This window comes from Protopterus annectens, chromosome 13.part0, assembly GCF_019279795.1.
Source record: "Protopterus annectens isolate FY-2018-M chromosome 13.part0, PAN1.0, whole genome shotgun sequence".
NCBI classification, from domain to species: domain Eukaryota; kingdom Metazoa; phylum Chordata; order Ceratodontiformes; family Protopteridae; genus Protopterus; species Protopterus annectens.
The window spans coordinates 1181742183-1181764844 of record NC_056747.1 but is presented as its reverse complement, the minus strand read 5'-3'; positions in this window follow the sequence as shown (position 1 = coordinate 1181764844).

The window sequence follows — 22662 nt, the reverse complement described above, 5'->3', positions numbered from 1 at the left end:
ATATGCAGATCTCTTCAGCTGTCCCAGTTTACAAGGGCTACAGTAAGGATTATTTGCAGAGATAATTTGTATCACTAAACACCACATTTTGGCAGTTGAGAAGAAATCAGAAAACCTTAATGAAACTCACGTGCTTGTAGGAATAACATGAAAAAAAAATACAATTTGTTCAGCTTTCAATAATACACTTTCTCCCAAATCTCCACCCCAATCTAATCCAACCATTTTTGGCTTTAAGTTTCTGCTTGTCTCTCACCACCATTTTGTATGTGACTCTGAATTTGTGGTACCTTGTAGTACATTTATGAGTCAAAATGCATCTGTTATTTTTTTCTGCTTTCAGCCAAGTGAATAATTTCTTGGTTTGCCTCTGCCTCACACCACTTAGTACACACAACTCGTGTTTCACTTGTCTGGGATTACTTTTCTGCCATTTGTAACTAAAAAAAGCCCTTTCCTCGATTACTTCTGAAGTAACATTCTGTCACAAGTCTTAGTGATCACTGATCAGAAGTTCTCACATCACAATATCTGTTATTTGTTATGCTTACTATTGTTTATTTTCATACTGTCTGAGACTGACTATTCTATAATTATTTCTTGAAATTATATTAATAAGCAAACATTCATAAACCTTCAGGTCAGCAAGACAAGCAAAAGAAAACATATTACTTCTCTATCAGTGTTCAAATTAAGCTTGGTGTTATTACATTCAGAGGAAGTAACCAGAGTGGTACACAAAAACGGATGTTTAATTTTACCAGTTTTCGGTTGAAAATTCTGTTTAGAACTCAGCAACAGCAACTGGCTACTATGTAAATATGAGTTCTACAAGATGCATGAAGCTGTGTTTAGTAATAAGCCGCGGTGGTACAGCAGTAGCGTTGTTGCCTCACAACAAGAGGCTTTCCTGTTCGATTCTCGCTGGAGTGTCTTCTGTGTGGAGTCTGCATGTCCTCCCCGCGGTCGAGTGGCATTCGAAAGGCATGCGTAAATGGGCATGCCTTCATTGAAGGTTGGGCATTGGGCTGGCAACTCGGCACCATAAAAAATCTACTACCAATCATTAGCGAACCGGAGTTCTGCTGTGGCGACCCCTAACCGGGAAAAGCCGAAAAGACAAACAGTAACAACTGGACTAGTCACTAGTGCAATGCATGACAGGACATGTCCACTCCACTAAAGAGCCTTGTAACTACTAGGGGGCAAGATTGCAGTAGGAAAATGCCTTATACTTTGGATCATGTAAAGCATAATGACCCTGTTTGTAGTGTAGTATGGGGCCCACTAATGGACCATGGCCCTTTGAGGCCAAATTGGTCCAAATGGCCTAAGGCTGGCCCTGGGTAGAATTCCACATTTAGGAATTAGCAGATTGAAAGCTATGCATGTATGATAAAGTAAGTTATAATATGTGGCAGTTGCATTGCTTACAGTTGTTGAGTGAGTTACTGTTCTGAGTGTGATACAAAGCAGAATACATGTTTGAACTCTTCCATAAAAAATAGAAGGCCAAAAGTGCAGTATGTAAGGCCAGTGCATTAATATTTCTAGGTGAATATGGAGAATTACTGATTCCACTATATCCAGAGACTGTGAAGTATAGACTTCTGTTTCTAGAAAGACATCAAAGCATTTAAGAAGTACAGAGTCACTAAGAATAAATTAATTATTCAATCACAAATTACTTGTTTCACAGCAAATAATGCAGGTAGTAAGGCTATAAACTTTCATAAGGAAAACATAAGAAACACATTTTACAACATATTAAGTCACCTTTCAGATACATTTGTTCATTGCTTTGCTATTAAGCATGTCTAGTTAGCTAATGACTAAGATTGAGTGGTTCTTGTGTAGTGATAGTCACAGTCATGACAATAATGGCAGCACAGGGGAACAACAGTTAGCACTGCTGCCTGTTCTCCAATTTGTTTTCTGGCTGATACATCATTAGTACAGCATTTGTATGCCTTCCTTATGTCTGCAGGGGTCTTCAGGTTTCTCCTACATTTGTGAGACATCCCAGAAGGTAATTTAGATATCTTAAATTAGTTATAGCTGTGTGTGTGTGTGTGTGTGTGTGTGTGTGTGTGTGTGTGTGTGTGTGTGTGTGTGTGTGTGTGTGTGTGTGTGTGTGTGTATGTGTGTGTGTTTTCTGCTTGGCATCCCATCCAGGACTGGAATGCTGCTTGCTATCTGCTGCTTGCTGGGATGGGTATCATCTTCCCCACAACCTTGAATACGATAAACAGGTAGCAGAAAATAAAAGTAATAAATACATTAATAAACTGGGAGGACATCCAGAAATTTGAGTTCCATTATTTGTCTAAGACAACGCTTCTAGAATCCATTTTATGTGTGTTTGTGTGTGTGTGTGTGTGTGTGTGTGTGTGTGTGTGTGTGTGTGTGTGTGTGTGTGTGTACGGGTATATACAAAGAGAGAGAGTCACTTGAATACACAGTAAGTACCTATAAATACACAGTCAACTTTCAATTATTTTTTTCATGGAAAATATATACATGTAAGTATGTTTTAAGTGACCTCTGGTTTTGAACTTGGTCCATATTTATTTCTGTTTTGCTATCCCGTTACACTACCGTTTTGCTCTGACATAATTAATGGCATACCATGTAACATGTCTTCCTAACTAGGATGATACAAAGCAGAATACATTGTCTAATGCTACATATATATTATGGATGGACTTAGACATTTTCTAAGATATCCTTGTGTTCCAATATCTTTTGATTTTTAAATGATGAGGAATAGAACCTGCAGGTTCAGAAACCTATATTCTTCAAACTGTGTCACTCTTATATCTGTATAAATAGCAGCAAGACACAAATGAGTGTGCCTTATGAGATACTTCTGCACAGCTCAGTAAGACACAAGTGAGCATGCCTTATGAGATACTTCTGCACAGCTTAGTAAGACACAAGTGAGCGTGCCTTATAAGATACTTCTGCACAGCTCAGTAAGACACAGGTGAGCGTGCCTTATGAGATACTTCTACACAGCTCAGTAAGACACAAGTGAGCGTGCCTTATGAGATACTTCTGCACAGCTCAGTAAGACACAAGTGAGCGTGCGTTATGAGATACTTCTGCACAGCTCAGTAAGACACACGTGAGCGTGCCTTATGAGATACTTCTGTACAGCTCAGTAAGACACAAGAGAGCGTGCCTTATGAAATACTTCTACACAGCTTAGTAAGACGCAAGTGAGCGTGCCTTATAAGATACTTCTGCACAGCTCAGTAAGACACAAGTGAGCGTGCCTTATGAGATACTTCTGCACAGCTTAGTAAGACACAAGTGAGCGTGCCTTATAAGATACTTCTGCACAGCTGAGTAAGACACAAGTGAACGTGCCTTATGAGATACTTCTGCACAGCTTAGTAAGACACAAGTGAGCGTGCCTTATGAGATACTTCTGCACAGCTCAGTAAGACACAAGTGAGCGTGCCTTATGAGATACTTCTACACAGCTCAGTAAGACACAAGTGAGTGTGCCTTATGAGATACTTCTGCACAGCTCCGTAAGACACAAGTGAGAGTGCGTTATGAGATACTTCTGCACAGCTCAGTAAGACACAAGTGAGCGTGCCTTATGAGATACTTCTGCACAGCTCAGTAAGACACAAGTGAGCGTGCCTTATGAGATACTTCTGCACAGCTCAGTAAGACACAAGTGAGCGTGCCTTATGAGATACTTCTGCACAGCTCAGTAAGACACAAGTGAGCGTGCCTTATGAGATACTTCTGCACAGCTTAGTAAGACACAAGTGAGCGTGCCTTATAAGATACTTCTGCACAGCTGAGTAAGACACAAGTGAACGTGCCTTATGAGATACTTCTGCACAGCTTAGTAAGACACAAGTGAGCGTGCCTTATGAGATACTTCTGCACAGCTCAGTAAGACACAAGTGAGCGTGCCTTATGAAATACTTCTGCACAGCTCAGTAAGATACAAGTGAGCGTGCCTTATGTGAGATACTTCTGCACAGCTCAGTAAGACACAAATAAGTGTGCCTTATGAGATATTTCTGCACAGCTCAGTAAGACACAAGTGTGTGCCTTATAAGATACTTCTGCACAGCTCAGTAAGACACAAGTGAGCGTGCCTTATGAGATACTTCTGCACAGCTCAGTAAGACACAAGTGAGTGTGCCTTATAAGATACTTCTGCACAGCTCAGTAAGACACAAGTGAGTGTGCCTTATGAGATACTTCTGCACAGCTCAGTAAGACACAAGTGAGTGTGCCTTATGAGATACTCCTGCACAGCTCAGTAAGACACAAGTGTGTGCCTTATAAGATACTTCTGCACAGCTCAGTAAGACACAAGTGAGCGTGCCTTATGAGATACTTCTGCACAGCTCAGTAAGACACAAGTGAGCGTGCCTTATGAGATACTTCTGCACAGCTCAGTAAGACACAAGTGAGCATGCCTTATAAGATGCTTCTGCACAGCTCAGTAAAACACAAGTGAGTGTGCCTTATAAGATAGTTCTGCGCAGCTCAGTAAGACACAAGTGAGCATGCCTTATGAGATACTTCTGCACAGCTTAGTAAGACACAAGTGAGCGTGCCTTATAAGATACTTCTGCACATCTCAGTAAGACACAAGTGAGCATGCCTTATGAGATACTTCTGCACAGCTCAGTAAGACACAAGTGATCATGCTAATGAGATACTTCTGCACAGCTCAGATACATAAAGCAAGTCATGTAATGAAGCTACACCTTACTCTTCCTTGGTGTGTGCTTTCTAACTCAGCGATGTGCCATATTGCTGACTTTTTCTTACTTTTCCTGCATCTGAGGTAAAGTAAACCAGACACTTTTTCTTTAGGAAATTATTTTAATTTTCTTTCAGTTAGCTTCACCAGATTTTAAAACACCTGATAAGCTTCTGGTTATTTATTTAGAGTTTGGTGACCACTTTCTAATGCAACACAATGGCAGTGTCTTACTGAAGGCATTGTATCTAGAGAAGAAACACATGCACTGTATATGGTTAATGCTGGCCAAAACATGGCAAAAATTAAAACAGGTGCATTATAGCACTGCAGAAATTATAGCCATGAAAAGAACTTTATCACTTTATTAGCAAACAGAAGAAAATAACAAAAGCACAAAATTACAGAAGACAATGCTGTTGGCTGCAAAAAAGCAATTGCTAGAAAATGGAAATGAAAATCAAAACCAGATATAACTGAAGTACTGAATATTATAAATGAGTTAAAGGACATGGAAGTGGGATCTTTAGAAAAGGGAAGGAGCAAATTGCATATAAATAAATGGAATTTGTGGGAACAATACAGAGCGATCAGGAGGAAGAATGAAATTTAACGGAATGCAGGAATTGTGTAATTTATGTATTGTAGTGATAAAAATAGATTTGCATGAAAATAAATGAAATGTTAGTATGGTATGTTTTCTATTACTGTATATGCACCCATGTCACTTTAAAAAAAAATGTGTTTAATAAAGATGTTTAAAATAAATTGCAGCAGACAACGCAGCCATAGCTGGCTCATCTAGTGCCCAGTGCTAGTCCCTGAGCTGTCACCTCAAAACTCTAAGATGAGGAGCCAAAAAAAAAAATGTCCATTCTGTGACCTGGCACTTCTCATCAGTCTCCAAGGTACTAGCTTTATTTCTGTACTGCCATGTAGTAATGCGAGTATGGAAATTAATGCACACTCAACCAATTGGCTTCTGCCGATTGTGCCCCCTAAAGCCTTATGCTTGTGGTGGCTGTCCCCTTCACACCACCATTGCTGTGCTTAGGGTGGATACTGTGACAAGCTGAAGACCTCATGATTAATTAATGCCTTGATCTTAAGGAGATATCCTTCCAAGTGCTTTTCATTAAAATAAGCTATATTTTTTGTTAATCAGTGGAAAACTAGAGCCCGTAGTTGGGAGATCACTCTGTTTATTAAGGACTATCATGGCATTCTGGTGGAAGACATCATTGTGATAGATAAAAATGTGGATTCTGCAGAATCAGTTATTTATTTACAGTTTGACTTGATGAATTCCATTAAGACTTGCGCCTCTTTTCAGAGAAGACCTGAGTAGACATGTCTGCAAACACGTTTGTTTCAGATACAAATCACTTTATTTACAGCAGCAGCAAGACTGCACAGACTATTCCAGTTTGCAGACATGGAAGTTTAGTGACTGCTCAAGCCATAGTCTAGGTATTTGAAGGTTGAGGTTGTCTCTAGGGAATGGTTGTGTGGGTCAAACATAGTTACAGAGTTAGGTGTTTGGTGTATTTTCTGTGGAGTTCCAAAAAGCATAGTTGTGGTATTGGTGGGGTTGAGAAGTAGTTTATGGTTAATTAGCCTTTGGTGGAGCTCATGTAATTCTGACTGCAGTTGGCACTGAATTTTGGTGTGAGAGTGACCCAATCGGTAAATGACCATGTCATCAGCATACAGGATGAATGGGAGATGGGGGAGATCACAAGTAAGTTTGTTAATGAATATGGGGAAGAAGAGGGGGGCAAGAATGAAGCCTTGTGATACACTTTTGGTAACAGGTACAGATTCTGATTGATTCAATTCTGAACTTCTGAATTTAATCAAATTTGTTTAATGCCAACATCTATTTTGTTGATATAAATTGGTTGACAAAACAGATGGTCAACAGGTGTACAAAACTGGTAACCTCTGAGTAGTAAAATATATATGGGAATTTAAAACACAATATCAAAAGTACAAAAAAGCACAGGTACACGGCTGCCAGTATTCGATAAAACGTTTTAATCACTAAAAGTTGACCCAATGGGGTGGGGATGTAAGACATTTTACAGAGAACAAGGAATTACACTGAATAATAAAAATGCAAGTTGATAAATTTCCAGGCTTGAATGGGAAAATTTCCATTAAGCCTATTTTAAAAGCACATAGTCTCTTTAAATAGAGTAATTTTAATATTAATGAAGTTTAATTAATGATGTCATGGATTGTTTAATTGGATAATTGTTAACTAAATATAATGTAGTGCTTTTTGATTGTTTTCTGGTCTGAAGAAGCACAACTATATATGTGAAAGCGCTTACCTTTTAGTGATTAAAACGTTTTATCGAATACTGGCGGTAAAGCAGAAAAATCTCAATAGAGATGTGGCTGATTTTCAAAATGGTAATGTCTTTGGCCTCAAGAGATACAGCGTAATAATAATGTCACTAATAATAGTAATGCTATGGCCAATAGTGATGTGAATAGTGGGTCTGCTGTGTCTGATATTGTGCACAATGGTGATGCTGTTGGTATAGTGACTAACCCCGTTGTGCCAGCTGATATAATGTCTTGTCCTAGTATATCCAATAATATGACGTCTTCTACTGTTCTGCCTACCCCTTTAACTGAAATATGCCATTCTTCAGATGTTAGAAGGAAGGTTACATCTACAGCGACTACATCTAATACATCTTCCGTTGTCTATCAGACAGAAAGATTTTTTTCGCCAACTACGGTCTGTAAGCAGAAGGAAAAAGCAGCAGAGGCAAACGGAGGATCAACCAAGATACGATATAAAGAAAATGTTGATGGAACCAAGGAATCGATAGTCTTTAATATCTCAAGTAAGACTTTGACCGTAGGACAATGTAAACTTTTGTCCAGAGGCCTTTCGTTTATACCAGTCCAACGCTCCTGTTTCAGTGACTCTGTGGTTAGTTTGAAACTTTTTGTTCGCAATGTAATGCTGAAAGTCACATATGGCAGTAATGACTATAATAGTGACGTTTTTAAAAACCCTAGTTTGTATCAGCCGATATTGCATTCTTTACAAGAGCTTTCAGCAGAAAATGCGAATATGATTTGGAGCTAGCTTATAGAAATGGACAACTTAAAGACAAGTTCTTTAATTTAAATAATGATGAAAGGACAGCTTTGATTGAGTTGCAACAGGATGATAATATTATAATTAAAAGTGCTGATAAGGGGGGTGGGATTGTTGTAATGGATCGCGATTGCTATCTGATAACTGTGAATACAATGCTGGCTGAGAATGAAGTTTATTCGAAGGTAAATCAAAACTCTGTGGAATGTATACATGAACAAATTAATTCTACTTTGATTGATTGTTTGTGTAGTAATCTGATTTCAAAAGAGTTTTTTGATTACTTAACTGTGGATTTTCCTTTAGTGCCTGTGTTCCAGGGCTTACCGAAAATCCACAAAAATGCTTCTACCCTGCCACTTAGACCAGTGGTTTCTGGGAATGGATGGCTCACTGAGCCTTTTTCTATTTTTATAGAAAAAAAGCTTAGACCGGTTTTGGCTGGTGAAACACAGGTACTAAATGATACTAAACAATTTTTGCAAACTTTATATGATTTTAGTGCAATGAATGATATACATGATAACATATTGTTGGTTACAATGGATGTTGTTTCCTTGTTTATGGTTATCCCGCGCCAACAAGGGATAAGTATGGTTCATAATTTTTTGATGGACAATAGTGGCTATGAGGTCAAGGACGTGGATTTGTATGTTTCTTGAGACTGTCCTTGAAAATAATATTTTTTCTTTTTGAGGAACAGTTATATTTGCAGCGGGTTGGCGTAGCTATGGGCACTGCCTGTGCCAGTAGCTACGCCAACATAGTTGTTATGGCTCAGTGGGAGAGATGATATGTTCTAAATCAACACCCTTCAGTGAGATTCTACTGCAGATTTGTAGATTATCTTTTTCTGCTGTGGGATGGCTCAGAATTAGATCTGTTGGATTTTGTCAATCACTTGAATACCACTACTGATTTTTTACGTTTTACATATAATTTTTCTGATGTGAACATAGATTTTTTAGATGTCTCTGTATGTAAGGATGATCTACAGAGATATTGTACAACATTATACAGGAAGTCCTGTTGGAAAAACACACTGTTACAATGAGGGGATATAAAAAGGCTGAAATAGACAATAATGTTGGGGAGTGTGTAAAATAAAGACAAGGGAAGGGTAGGGCTTATTTTAATGAACGGCCTCCACAGAACAATTTTCAGTCAGTTAGATCCCAAGAGAGACATGTTCCCCTCTCTATACATTATACAAGTGATGTTTCAGGAATTTTTAATATTGTAAGGTCTAATTGGTCTGTCTTACACATAGATGATGATATAAAGAAAGTAGTGGGTGCACAGCCAAATGTCATTTTTAGAAATAAGAAGTCTTTAAAAAGGCAATTGTGCTATAAAGAAAACAGGAATAAAAATAAACATGTGGAATCATCGATTATAGGCTATGGTACACATAGATGCAATAGTTGTAATTTTTGTATTTTGATTAATAGTTTATCAGTGTTTAGACATCCAGTTACAGATTATGAGTTTAGGTTTAATCTATGAGCCACTTGTCGAACAAGAAATTTAATTTATTTAGCTTGCTGCCAAGCCTGTACTTGTTTTTATATTGGCAAAACAAACAGGTCCTTGATGGAGCGAATGAGGGAACACTCATATTGTATGAATGTGGGGGACACACGCAATGCACTTGCCAAGCATTTTATTGAAAAGGGAACTTTACATTCTTTTGCATTTATGGTAATTGATTTGATTCAAGTAAATAGTAGGGGTAGGGATGTAAGATATTTTACAGAGAACAAGGAATTACAATGGACAATAAAAATGCAGGCTGATAAATTTCCAGGCTTGAATCAGAAAATTTCCATTAAGCCTGTTTTAAAGGCACGTAGTCTCTTTAAATAGAGTAATTTTAATATTAATGAAGTTTAATTAATGATGTCATGGATTGTTTAATTGGATAATTGTTAACTAAATATAATGTAGTGCTTTTTGATTGTTTTTGGTCTGAAGAAGCACAATTATATGTGTGAATCTTTTCTTTTTGTGATTAAAATGTTTTATCGAATACTGGCGGCCACGTACCTGTGCTTTTTTGTACTTTTGATATTGTGTTTTGGTTTCTTAAGCACAGTTTATTCCTTGGAGAGCATCTTTGTTGTATGTATGGGATTTTAAAATGTTTAGGGTTAATATAACATATTTTAATTGATTTTTTTATAAATCACATATTTAATGAATAGTTTTATTTACTATATCCTTAAGTTTCAGCAAAGGGGCTACTTTAAATGTTTAAAAATTTTAGATTGATTTATCGATCAAACTGTGTGCTTGGTTAATAACTTGACTTTCTAGTACTTAAATATGATGAGGTAATGTGGTCTTTTATCTCTGATGAAGTCCATTAATGTTTGGATGAAAGGACTTAGATCATCTTAATAAAGTTTCTATAAACTGTCAAACTGCTTGAAGGTTACAATTTGTGTTTTTATTTCTTTTTTGGTTTAAGATTGTTGTAAAGTGAAGTTTCATGTTAACTATACACTTAAGTGTGAAGTTAAAACCATAACTTGTATGATCAAGCTGAATAGCTCAGAGGAGATGGAAGTGCTGTTCTTCTTTCTTGCTGAGGTGTGTAAAATTGCATATTTCCCAGCACTGGGGAATATGCCCTTCCTGGTATTGTGCAATCTTGGAGTTAGAATAATAATTTTATGGTGGATGTGCAGGAGGGCTTGCCCCCTGAAAAAAAAAAACAATGGGTGGAATTCAATAAACCCTACATGAGCAATTCTCCATGTAGGAATAGTGTTGCGGCCCGAACATGGAATACGGTCACTGAGTGATCCAGGAAACAGGGCTGGGGGCGTGCCCGAGTGTGCAGACACTGTGCGGACAAGAAGGTGTCCGTGGAATACAAATCACCTCATAATCTGGTGAAAACCATGCAAATGAGGTGAATTTGCGATTCAGCAAGCAGAAAGGCACCCGTGTAGGTCCTGTGGCAGTATATGAAATGTAAGCAATTACAAACTATTTACCGGAATATAAATTTTAAACAGGGGCTGTAAAAGCCGAAAAAAAGGGTGAATATTGCACAGTAGGCATGCAAATGTCCAAAACTGTGGCCAGTGAGTTAAAAAAGCAATGCAAATTATGAAAAATGAATCTTTTTTTAATACATATTTTATGTTTAAGTGGCACGCAGTGATGCACAAACATGATGTTTTGCAAAAAAAAAAAAAAAAACCTGTAAAATAGGAAATTTATACATATTTATACATATGCAAAAGTATTGCATTATAGTGCCCGGCATGCAGAGTCATACAATTGCAGATTACAGTGGTTGCTAAGGAGATAGACCCTGGTGTAGTGCAGTATCTAGGGTACACACAATTAGGTGCATGTAACTGAGCCTGGGTTACTGAATAGCAAAAAGGGCCCCAATGTCCATAGGTACTAACCATGGTAGGGATAGAACTGGGTTGGTGTAGGCAGAATAGATAAGCTAACATCAAAAGGGGTATGTGTCACACCATGTTTAAGTGGATTGGAGCTTAGAGGTGCCTGTTTGGACTCAGCTAAGTACAGCTAAGCAGGGGTGGGGTGTGTCTGAGGATGCTAAGCTATGCTTAGCCCTGTGGTGCATGTTTTAGCTAGTTAAAGAAAAGCTAAGCATTACCCCGGGTATCACTTCTGTGTCACTGTTAGACAGAAGCACAGTATACTAACCTCGAAAAAGGGCATAGCAAAATTAATTTAAAATGGGTGGCGAAAGCCAAACACACTCTGGCTAGGCTTATAAATGCCCTAGGGCAGATAGCCTAGTATGAACCTATGAAACATGTACAGGGGAGGGTCCAAACTGCTGAGCAATGTTTACACTAGTGCCACAGGTTTGCTCGGTGCGCCACAGTGCATAGCAGTGGAAGAAATTAAAAAAAATAAATAAAAGGAAATAGCTTGGGAAAGCCAATCAAGTATAAATGACTGATAAGCCCTGTTCCACTGACACTGGTCCATTCAAAACCCTCAATGATATACCTGGCAGGTGGAATGTATCATAGTCAGCCAATCACACAGGCTGCATCTGCAGCACACCAGTATAACATATGCAAACATCCTCCAGTCTGCTTTTTCCCATATACTCTGCACCATTGAAGTACACACTTGGGAATTTTAACTGACAAAATAATAGGGGCTGCTGCTGCTCTGCTACATTTACATGTGCTAGAGGCTGAGGTCAGTGATGATGCTGATGCTGACAATAGGCCTAGACTGAGAAGGAGAAGAGTGTTTAGGACCAGGGTAACCTTTCAGGGGCTACATGAGCTGAAGAAAGTTGAGCACTACAGGGTTGACAGGGACATACTACAGGAACTTACCGAGCTCTGCTGCACTCACCTCAGACACAGAGCCAACAGAGGGGAACCCATCCCTGTGGAAACAAAGATATGTGTCACATTAAGAATACTAGCTGCAGGTACTTTCCAAAGACCTACTGGGAACATGATGGGGGTCTCACAGGCATCCGCATCCAGAGTACTCCACCAGTTCCTGGATGTCATGCTAATACATGCCAGTGAGCACATTTATTTACCCCGCATCCCTGAAGAGAGGGCCAGCAATATATGTCTTTTCCACTGTGTAGCATACTACCCAGAGGTACTGGGTGCCATAGACTGCACTCCTGTGCACATCAAAGCACCACTCAATAAGGAGGGTAGAATCTATGTTAACCACAAGGGGTATCACTCCATCAACTGCTAGGTCATGTGCAATGTCCAGGGCATTATCATGAATACGTGTGATGTCAGCCATTGCAGTTTTCATGACTCTCACATCTGGCATGCATCAGACCTGTACCAGACATTTGCCAGGGGGAACATCCCGTATGGCCATCTACTGGGGGATGCTGGCTATGCACTGGAACTGTGGATGATGACACCCATCAGAAATGTACACACACCAGCTGAAGAACACCATAATGAGGCACACGCACTAACTAGTAACATAATAGAGCATTTGTTTGGGCTGCTCAAGTCATGATTCCACTGTCTTGACATATCCGGTGGACCCCTGCAGTACTCTCCAGCCACATGTGCACACATGTTCATAGTATGTGCTATGCTACACAATGAGATCCTGCAGAAACAGCTATGGCAGGAACATCACAGGGAAGAGACACACAGCCCCCCACCAGTGCCAATGTCCCCAGAGGCATAGGGGATTTGGGGGAGGAACCCCCTGACCTGTTCCTGTATGCAGACGTAGGTGTGCCCAGTACACCCTGGCCTTGGCAAAGAGGCAAAGCATAGCACATGCACTGACAACCTAGGGACCCAGGGACTGACACCTCATTCTAACTCACAGACCTAGTAAAAAGGATGCCAGCCACACCGTACTACCTGTACCTTACCATGTATAGGATGTGTACTGCGTACATCTGAAGCACTGACCTCTCAACTGCTGCAGGCATAATGTATGTCACTCTTCTTAACAACATATGAATTGGGTAGTTGACTGTGGTAGCCTATGTATGGTATTGCTACATATATGCAAGGGAATGGAGTGGGCTACCGGGATAGCAGCAGACAACTGACAGCTATGTGGGACAACAGGGACTCTCTGCCAAATACTGGCTGCCCCAGAATATGCAGTAGGCCTCAAGCCAGCAAAACCCACTGCACTGTGTGAGGGACTAACAAACAGTGAGGTCATAGTACAGATGCATGGATGTCAATGTTGGAGTCCCCTACATAGTTCTCAACCTCTTAGAGCAAGAAATCTGTACAAAGCCATAAAGTAAAGTGGCACAAAGGCCCAAAAAGTGGGTAAATTGTGAAATATTTCACTTACAAACTTAGACAGTTGATAGAATAATAGGTTTTGCATTAGCATGGATTTTCTGAAGGGTAATAAGTCTGAAACTCAAATATCTGTCATTATTTTCTAACTTCAATCTTTAATGATTTGCCAGTAATTTGCCAGAAAACCACAATTTTATGAAAGAAAGTACCCAAAATATGAGGCAAATATCTAGGCATTCTGTGAAACTGTACAGTGGAGAGGTATGGTCCCCTACCCCTGACACACCCATGTTCCCATACAACTGCAGTAACATTTATGTTTGTAAGGTAATAGCAGTAGACCACACATTCCCAGGGCTGTCCCAATCAACTTGCTAACATATTCCATTTCCACAATATGCAGGGGTCAATGTGCAATGTATCTGTGTGGTTAATATTGTCAGAATGTAAACAGCACTGACTGCTGGCTGTCATGGTTTAGTGTGCTAAGTACATTACAGTGGTTGATAGGGTCCATGGTTCAAGAGTGGCTGTGCCTACTGTTTTGCATGTGAGCTACACCTGTGGTTGGAGTTCTACACACTGTCTAGATGTCAGTATTTGTTACTGCAGGAAAGCTGGACAAAGCCAGAGACAATGGAGGGGCAGGGGGCCACAGATATGGACAGTACACAGCTCTGAGTAACTTAGATGGTGGCTAGTAGAACAGCAGGTTGTGACAAGTCAGTGTAGCACCAAGATATAAAGGCTGCCACGTAACTGGGTCAGTACAGACAACAAGTCAGTGGGGACCATCCATAACCCATGAATGACAGGGTTTTGCAGAATGTCCACACATATGCCTCATATATCTGTTCCGTTTGTCATAACATTGCATTTGTATGGCAAACTATTGGCAAACCAATAAAGGTTGATGTGAAAACATACATGGTAGACAGTGGGGATGCAGACTTCATACCCATAAGAAAATGCAAGCTGATACGAAACCAGTCTACCAACTGTCTATGTTTCTAACAGCAATATTAAGACCCTGTCCCCATGTTTGGGCCTGTGTTATATATGGCCCTGTCCAGATGTCTGGCTGTAAAAGTTTGAGAGGTATGGCCAACATGTAGCCTTATAATAACAGTGCAATACAAACCATCTCAGGACCACATCAGATGTATGGGGCACAATGCTGGACAACCTGCATAACAGGTACAGTCAGAGTTGTGAAGTCTGTAACCCTGTGTGTGGTGTTACAACTTCTACCCCAGTCACACCATAACTACAACTACATAGAGCAGCAACTGTGGACAAAGCCTGGAACTGGAGCAGAGCAGGGCAAAGGCCCAAATATAAGGGGAAGGAGGAACCACTGGACAGACAAATGTAGAATGTGCAGACTACAACAATTCGTGCAGTAGCATGGGTTCTCTGCAGTGTATGGAGTCAGTAGCAAATGTCTGTCAGTGGTTCCTCACATTAATCTACATTGATCTGCCAATGACATACCAGGAAATCACAGTGCTATGTAAAATGTACCACACATATTATGCAAAACTCTGCTCAGTCCAATACACTCTGTATCCACCCTAGATATGACTCAGTTAATAAGGATAGCACACAGCCAGAACATCCCTCAGCCAGTATATCAGTGAGGTGCTGGACTGTTTAAACAGGTTCCTCAGCCAATTGGCTGCAGAACACAAAATCCTGGACTGGAGTACAGATAGGCCTGGCCTGGAGTTCCACTGTTAGTATTGATGGTCATACTAGGCATGCTCCTACACTTAGCTACTTTCAGTCCCTGTCTGAACCCACATCTAACATTAGAACTGTGATGTCCATATATGTCTGTGCACACAGACAGCTATGTACACCTTAACTGTCTCTCCCCACCTCCATCAGACATGATTACCCTCATCTATCCATATGTGGCACATAAAAGATATATTTGGATCTATTGGGTGTGATATATATATATATATATATATATATATATATATATATATATATATATATACATATACAAATATATCATTTATAGAGAGGCAGAGACAGGGAGAGAGAGACAGAGAGAGAGAGAGAGAGAGAGAGAGAGAGAGAGACCCTGAAAGGCATAAACTGATGTGGTGCTGCAGCCACTCATATACCAATTGTAACCAATGGCGTGTGCAAATACTATAGTGAGCTCCATTGTGCAATAGTAGTTAGGTAGGGGTTGTAATCTCACATCACCCACCTTGTGTGTGTGTGTGTGTTTCTGTATCTATTACACATTCAGCAGAATACACATACCCAACAAGCCTGTGTCTGTGTAATGGTCACCCATTTTATGGCCTTGTGACTAGTGTCCTGCACAACAGTGGCCTACCTGTCAGCAGCTACTGATGTCATCCACCCTAGCAGCAGTGGCAGACACTCTCCAAATGCATAAGCCCCGTGGTGCATGTGATAAGTGCATAGCACTGTAGCGTAGGCAGATAGGTAGTGGTTCTAATAACAACGGCAACTCAGTGAGTGTGTGTGTGTGTGTGTGTGTGTGTGTGTGTGTGTGTGTGTGTGTGTGTGTGTGTGTTTAAGTATATCCTCTTGTGGCTATGTGTATTTCCTGCCTATGTGTGTGTGCAATGCCAATACATTTTAAGGCCTGTAGCACTCTGTTAACCCCCCATTGCACTACTTTACAGGGCCTGTTGATGTCATCAACCTTAGATGCACCGTTGGACCCTCTCCAGCCATATAAGCTCCCTAGAGCATGCAATAAGTATGTAGCACTATAGTACATACAACTAGAGAGGTAGGGGTTCTAATCTCAATACTGGCAAGTGTTTAAGTGTATGTGTCTGTGTATGCATATCCCCTGTAGCAGTGTGGCTGTCTTGCCTGTGTGTGTGTGTGTGTGTGTGTGTGTGTGTGTGTGTGTGTGTGTGTGTGTGTGTGTGTGTGTGTATACAATGGTTATAACAGTCTGTGGGCCTGTTCCACCCTGTTAACCCCCTACAGGTAACCTAGTCAGGGGCTATTGATGTCATCCACCTTAGGAGCACAGCTAGACATTTGGAAGCACAATAGCACTGTGGTGCATGCAATACGTATGTTGGTCTATAGTGTACATAATAAGATAGGTAGGGGTTCTAATCTCAAATGTAGCAACTCTGCGAGTGTATGTGTGTTTCAATGCATATTCCCCTACGGCAGTGTGTGTATGTGTGTGTCACAGTTATACCATTTAAGGACCTGTTAACCCCCAACTGGCAATCCTTACAGTACCTGCAGATGTCATCCACCTGAATAATAGTGGCAGACACTGCAAAAACATATAAGCTCTGTGGTGCATGCACTGTGTATATAGTGCTATCATATGTAAAACTAGGCAGGTAGGGGTTCTGCTGTCAACAAGGGCAGTTCATGAGTTGGTGTGTGTATGTATGTCTATCCCCTTGCAGCAGTGTGACTGTGTTAGGGCCACCACCATACCTCTCAACACCTTAGAGCAAGACATCTGGATAAAGCCATACAGAAAAGTGGGACAAAGACCCAAAATTAGAGTAAATCTTTAAATATTACTCTTACAAACATAGAAAGTAGATAACATAACAGGTTGTGCATTAACATGCATTTTCCGAAGGGTATGAAGTCTGAAATGAAAATATCTGTCATTATTGCCTAACATCAGTCTTTAATCATGTGCCAGCCACTACTTTGCCAGAAAACCATAATGTTATGACAAATGGACCTAAAATATGTGGCAAACATCAGGACATTCTGCAGAAACCTGTACAGGTGAGAGGTATGGCCACCACCTGTCCCACACTGCAGGTTGCAGTCAATGTTTGGCTAGGTGTGGCCTGTGAAAACAATTCAAACAATACAGAGGTCCCAAGAGTGTGGGACAACAAACATTTCCTAAAGTTGTGTAATAGCTGCATAAAGCAGTTATGTCACATCACAAGCGCCTTAATGTAATGAGAAATAGCATAAGCTATGTAAATGTGACACAAAGAAGCTGTCATACTGGAAAACCAAGAGAACTCCTGTCCATTGCACTTGCTGTTGCTATGGTTTATCTTTCCAACTCTCACAATACTACAAGAAGTGTCCTACATTGCACATTTGATAAGGTGGCAACCCTACTCTGTGTTGCCCATGTGTCTGCAATATGTAGACATGTGGAGGCCCTGTGAGTAGCTGCTGCTCCCAATGATCCACATGTATCTAGACATGAATGCTACCTGCCACCACCCACATTTGTAGGTATTGCCTAAGGCTATGGTAACTGTATGTAGTGTGCTGTCTGTCATTGACCCACCAACTGATGTTAACTCACTGCAATGGGGTCATCCATCAGATATGGAATGGTACCAAGGACCTGGCATCAAGCTGAATGCAGAAACAGTGGCATCATACCATATGACAAGGACATGGCTCCACTACTTCCCACATCAACAGCAACCCCTGTGTTGAGAGACCTGGGTAGTCAGATTGATAACACTGTTGTATTCAGTCATCAAGTATCGGCAGTGGTCAGAAATGGCTTGTACATGGTTCACCACATAGGTAAAGGGAGTGCATTCAGACTAAAGGTGGACATTACCTCTGTATAGTCCTCAGTCAGTACAGCAATAATTTAGTACCATGGCCCATTTGGTATGTACCTGTCCAGACATCTGCATTAACTGGAAAGGCCATAGTAATACCCACAAAGGTAATCCATAATCTCCAACACCTGTTCCATGCAGACAGCCTTGAATCAGTAGTGGCCCACTTGGTATTGACAGGTTGTCCACAGGTGGGCTGTGGCATGCCTAGATGGCAATCTTGTGCCCAACTTTTCAACAGTTGGCCCATATATGCGAGTCTAACTCTTCACGCATTACCAGAACAACAGGCCTAAATCTGAAATGTGACATCAACAAAACCTGCTGGAGAGACAGGTTTGTCTCCCAGAGGCAACCCTGTCACAGGAATGCACTTCCTAGACATGTCAAACAGAGTACCATGCAGACCCTCATCAAGTTCATCCATAATGAGTGGATGGGAAACCACACATCTGTCCCAGGGGTTGCACCTGTGTCCCTCAATGACTGGGGCAACAGGTGCTGATCGATAATTCTATCAGGGATAAAGCAATGGCTATACTTCTAAGGGACCCAGGGCCATTAATCTAGTAACCTTCTATTATCCTATGAACCTGTGATCCTACAGAACATCCAGGTGGCATGTATCAAGAGTAGCAAGCTCTGTCAAGGGGTATGCATGCAAGATTACACTGTCTGCCCCCATTGTCCCTCACACACTGTTCTACACATATGCACCTAGGTAACCATGCACATATACAGCCGTACTTTGCCAATGTCACATTTCTGCATTGCCACTGTACCATCCTGAGCTATTATATTGGCAGCAGGTCCTGATGACATACATACACAGACACCTGCAACAGAAACAGAATAAGGTCTGGGAGACAACAGTCACTCAGCAATACTAACAGCAATACAGCATCATGGCACAATGGTACATACACTTTGATGTGTACGCATGACAATTGCCAGCAGACAGCACCTTACAGGGCATAATACTACTGCATTACAAACTGCCATTAACTATACTATATTCATCCTGTGCATCAGACACATATTAGCATGTCCCTGCATCGATGGTATGGATGACAGGGATGTGTCACAGGTATTATCACATGCACAGGGTGTGGTGTGGAGTTTCCAAAGGCCTAGGCTGTATCACACAGTTGACACTGTGTGTGTGTGTCTGGAGGGGTGCTGGTCAACTGGGCCATGGAGAGGAGCTGTGTCTGTCTGGTGGGGACCTGCATGTGATAGTGATGTGTGTGTGCATCCACACAGTCAAGCCATGTGCCAGCCCTACAAAAGGGTATGTTGGACAGCTGTGGACCGTATATGGCAGAATGGACAGTTCACTGTCTCCAGCCATGAACACAGAACTGGTTTAGTCAGGAGTGGCACTGGCACCACCATGCCCAGGGCCAGATGCAGTACTACTTTCTGATGGTAACCGGGGTCTGCTGGGTCTGTGTCTCTCATGGGATTGCCCAGGACCATATGCCCATAGCCTGCCATGTTGTGGTGTGGACAGCACCCTCCCTTTGGTAGTGCTGGCGGTACTGCCACTACTAAAGTGTGACTGTGCATGGCCATGTGAGCTCTCAGTTAATGTTGTTGCTGACCTACGTCCACGTGTTTGATGCCCTATTCCCACCACATTTTCAAGCACAGACATTGCATGGTTAAGGACTGAAAATATCTCACCCCACCATCTATCCACTACATCAGCGAAATGATGTATGGCATCACCAATGCTGTGGATGTAGTCATGCATTCCAGACAGTGTGGCATCCATGACCCTGAGCATCCATCTGGTGTACCATTCACAATGTGCCTGTGCCTCCATGATGGACCAAAACAGGCGTGACACATGCTGTGACACCTCTGATGGGTGCTGGATGGGCAGCAGTCCTCCTTCGAGCACCCCTGTCAATCTGCCTGTGTGGGATCTCACCAGCTGTCTGGCTATGGCTAGTGTCAACAGTCACAGATTCCATAGTCACCGCACTCTCCTGTTCGATGTCACCACCCTCTGACTGTCTAATATCTGTGGCTGCTGGGGACTGAGTATGTGTGGGCATACTGACTGTGTGCAGGGACATTGGGGAGGAAGTGGGATGCCAACCAGTGGGACAGATTCAGCCCCCAACAACCCCACCTGTGCTTCACTATGGCCACCATCATCATCAGAGTCTGATGAGACACCGATAGGTTGTGAGTGGGACACACTCCAACCCCCGTGGTCACCTGTGAGGGGAAGACAACATGACTACATTAATCCCTGCACTATAATGTCTGCTGATCCACACACACACACACACACACACACACACACACACACACACACACACACACACACACACACACACACACACACACACACACACACATCATAGTTCTCAAATAATTAGGGACATATTTCAACAGAATCAGGGACAAACCCAGAAAAATTCAGGGACAATCAGAGACATTTTTAAAATAATACTATTAGCTTGAGACATTGGCAGAATAAAAGATTGTTAATTACTATACATTTTGTGAAATAAAATAAATGCAGAACTCTTACTTACTTCCATACTTTATTGAGTATAATTCACCACCTTTCCTCCAAGAGTCATCAGTTTTAGGAGGGATTAAGAGGGACAGAGCTACATTTTGGAGTCGAAATCAGGGATAGTTGAGAGGTATGACACACATAGAGGTGAGGTGCCACAAATGCATTATACAGGTCACACATTATGACTGATGCCATGCACAACACAGAAGCAGACCACCACAGCCACACACAAGAAAGGCCCTTAACAACATGCAGTGCAGCTACGTCCAGTTGATATTGCTAGTACTATACAACTGAGGATAACTGACATGCCAGTGTATGTGATGGACTTTCACCTAAAACACAGTGCACCCATTTCCACAATAGTAATGCACCCATTTATAACAGACTGCCTACACCTTCACAAAAATACATGCTAATATTTTACAGCTCCTGCAAATATGCTACTGTGATTACCGATGTAATGCACCAGTGAACCCCTCCACAAGTGAGCATGCAAGTATTGCAATATGGTTAAGCTTAATAGTTGTTTCCATGGCAACCTTTTAGCCATTTAGCTGAAACACCTGATGTTCATAAGGATTATTTTCATATATCCCATGTGCCTCTGATACAAGATACAAGAGGTGTGGGAGGTCACTCAGTGGAAGTTCTAGCTTTGCTGGAGTTTTCATTTTGTTTTTACTGATTGTTTTTTCAGTGACCTTCTCACTCATTGTTTTAGTTTGTTGTTTGGAATATTTTTGCAGTGACCCTAATGATAATGGACATTCAGCTGGGTATAACAGCCCTGTGTTTCTAATGCTTAGTCAAATGCTCTGCTTGTGCTGTGCTGATGAGGTCATAACAAGGCCGAAATATTCATATCAACAGCTAGTGGGGTTTGGCTTTAGTGGCCTGAAATTGTCAATTAAAGCGATGAAACAAGTCATGGGCATTCAGAATCACCAATTAGCTGAAACACCTGATGTTCATAAGGATCATTTGTGTATATCACATGTGTCTCTGATACAAGAGGTTTGGGAGGTCACTCAGTGGAAGTTCTAGCTTTGCTGAAACCTCATTAACAAGGATATTGATGACCTCCATACACTCAATCATGGATTAGGCTTTGTGAAGGAAGGGATCATGTCTTTACACTCGGTTGACCTCTTTGACACAGTCACCAAAGCCATGGATGGGGGGGTGACAGTGCACACTGTCTACCTTGACCTGGACAAAATCTTTGACACTATAACCCACTGGGCCATAATAGATATATGCTCTCAAGTATGCATCACACCATATGTTATCATAGGAGTAGCACACTGGTGCACTGACACAACCCAACTAATCCACATAGGGGAATCCACCTCAAGCGGTTGACCTATAACTAGCAGCATAACCTGTTGTTCTTTGTTTGGGCCTCTGTTATTTGTGATGTACACTTCTGAGGTGCATTGGCCTATAGCCAGCTACTGCATGCTGTGTGCTGTTACCGGATTCCCTAGTGATGTGGATATCTGCTTAGGAGGGTCTTACACACATACATGACTGGTGTCAGAAATATGGCCTCAGGCTGCATCCCAGGAAATGAAGTGTCAACCCCTTTGGGGAGAGTGACGTCCCCACATATTATTACAGTACTAACAACATCCTAGGTACGGAATCAGTCGTTAGGGATCTGTGCACACAGGTCGATGGTAACATGACATTTCACCACCATGTTGCTTCCGTTTTCCATTGTATGGTAAACCTTCTACATGGCCCACCTCATACATAAGGGTATGTCATCCAGGGACATGGGGTCCCCACATATTATTACTGTACTAACAACATCCTAGGCATGGGATCAGTTGTTACGGATCTGTGCACACAGGTCGATGGTAACATGACATTTCACCACCATGTTGCTTCCGTTGTATGGT